Source organism: Telmatherina bonti, assembly GCF_933228915.1.
Source record: "Telmatherina bonti genome assembly, chromosome: 16".
Lineage (NCBI taxonomy): Eukaryota > Metazoa > Chordata > Actinopteri > Atheriniformes > Telmatherinidae > Telmatherina > Telmatherina bonti.
Window position 1 is genome coordinate 8,018,755 of NC_136614.1, and position 2,277 is coordinate 8,021,031.

A 2,277-nucleotide genomic window follows, 5' to 3' on the forward strand; every position below is an offset into this window, starting at 1 on the left:
ATGTCTCAATTTATGAACCATCAGTGTCATATTACTAATATGGATAATTACTAATAAAAATTCATTTGGAATTTGGTGACTTGCAAGGTATGCTCTGACTCCCAGCTGATCACCAATAGAGCAAGGATTTCAACGTACTCAGGAATAGTTCAAGGTCAGTAATGCTGCATGCAAGCAATAGTCCACTTCAGTGCCTTCCTGAGCAAAATATTTGTATTTAATGATTGCTGTAATGCTAGAACATAATGCAGTTTCTCATAATGTTTAACAATTGCATTTAGGCATCTCAACAAACAAAAAGACATGCCTGAGTTGCTGCATGATGTACCGCTATCAGGAGTGGGAAGATGGAATCCACAGTTTTGATCACCATATCCTGCTTTCTCTACATTTGTGCTTGACTTTAAGAAATGTGTTACAGGTATGTTTTGAAGTTGTATGTATACAGTACATAATCAAATAAGATGAATACGATTCATCGAACTCACACCATTGTGTTCCTGTTTCTCTTTATTAATGTGAATGGCCATTGGACTATCACCTCTCAGGCCAGCTAGAAAACAAATTGGCACAGAAAACAACATGAAGACAAGTTCCAAAGTTCAAATAACATCCTACCTTGTTTTGTTTAGAATGAAGAGCCACAAAGTGAAGGAAAAACAGTCAGAGAAATGATTTCCCCCAACTTGGAAAAGACTGAGTGTGTAGGGAATAGATTATTTTTTAAATACTTCTGTTATGTAACTTATTTAAGCAGGAGCAGGTCATGTACATTACAGTAACATGAAATTTCTTTTAATTTTGAAGGAGAAGCATCCATTTATTAAAGATGCTGAAGTGGTTTCTCAGTGGTGCCTTCAAGGAAAGGTCATCATGGCCGAAATTCTCCCCATGGACCCACTGGAGAGAGCAGAGGCTTTACAACAAACAAGAGAAGCTGACTGGAACATGGAGATGTGTGGTTGAAAATTTCTGCACGTTTTGACTGATCTAAACACAAAGGAGACTAAAAAAAATCCATCAAAAAGCCTTTGTTTCATTTTTATTTATTTTACTTGCATACAAGTTCTACTAAACTATATACTTATATATTATTTTTTTATTTAATTACTGATCACTTCATTTTTTTTACTTAGAGACCAAATCCACTGTAGTTTCTCCATTTCCCCACAAGGTGGTGGTGTTTGGTATCTATGGACGTCTAAATAAGCACACGCATTGTCCGTCTGACCACGCCCATTTGACGTCCACTATCCAGCCCCGCCCATTCTCCAGGTTGCCCAGGTGTCATTGGAATGGTTTCCTATTTCTTTGGAATTCACCTGGCAACAAGAAATACTGCTTTCTGATTGGCTGTTGACTGAGACTTACACTCTCATTGGTTAGCAGCACCTCCGTGTTTTTGTTTTTTGGGCTTTTTTTCTTCAAGAAAGGGAAAATCGAAGGCAATCAACTTTCACATGACAGAATGTCACAAGGGACATTGGCCCAACTTTTGAAGTGAAAAAATGTCCTTTGGGTGACGTGAGCTGAGTTCAACAGGTAAGAACCTTCCACAGAGATCTGTAAGTACAAATTATTTGGTTCCAAACCCGTGTGTGTGGGATTTGCTGTGATACCTTCAACTCAGCATAGATATAAGAGAGACAATACTTGTTACGACTTAGAGCAGTCTTTTGGCATGCTTGGTCTGATATTTTTAAAATGACTATTGTCCTTGTTCTAAAATGTTTAGAGCCTGTTAACAGAAAAGTAACTTGGATTTTCTCTTCTATTTTAATTAGCTGGAGGTATGATTAAAAACAGCTTGTGTTGCATCAGAGAGAAATCATTTCCTCAATATTACCTGCAACAAACTCCTTTTTAATCATAAAAAACAGCACAAGTTGTGCTTTAATGGTGTGGGAGTGATGTTTAGTTTTGAGAGGTTTATTATCAGTGGTGTCATTGCACAAGGAAAGATCATAACAGAGAAACTGACGGCTCATGGTGTTTCTCACATCAACCAATCAAAACAGAAACTACTTTTAAAGTCTTCCTATAATGTTTGCCAAGTTTTTATTCTATGACAAATAATACAACTAAGATATTGAGTGTGAGCTATATGAATATAAAACCAAGCTTCCAAACATTAAAAGTATATTTTAGCAAGTTTAGCAAGTTGCCAGTGGAGGAGAGCAGATATGGGATTAGAACAGTAACAGCTCATATGACACATTAATTTAGCTGAGCAATGACTCGGGGAGAAGTGATGAAGAGCAGAGATTTTGCCGCTTA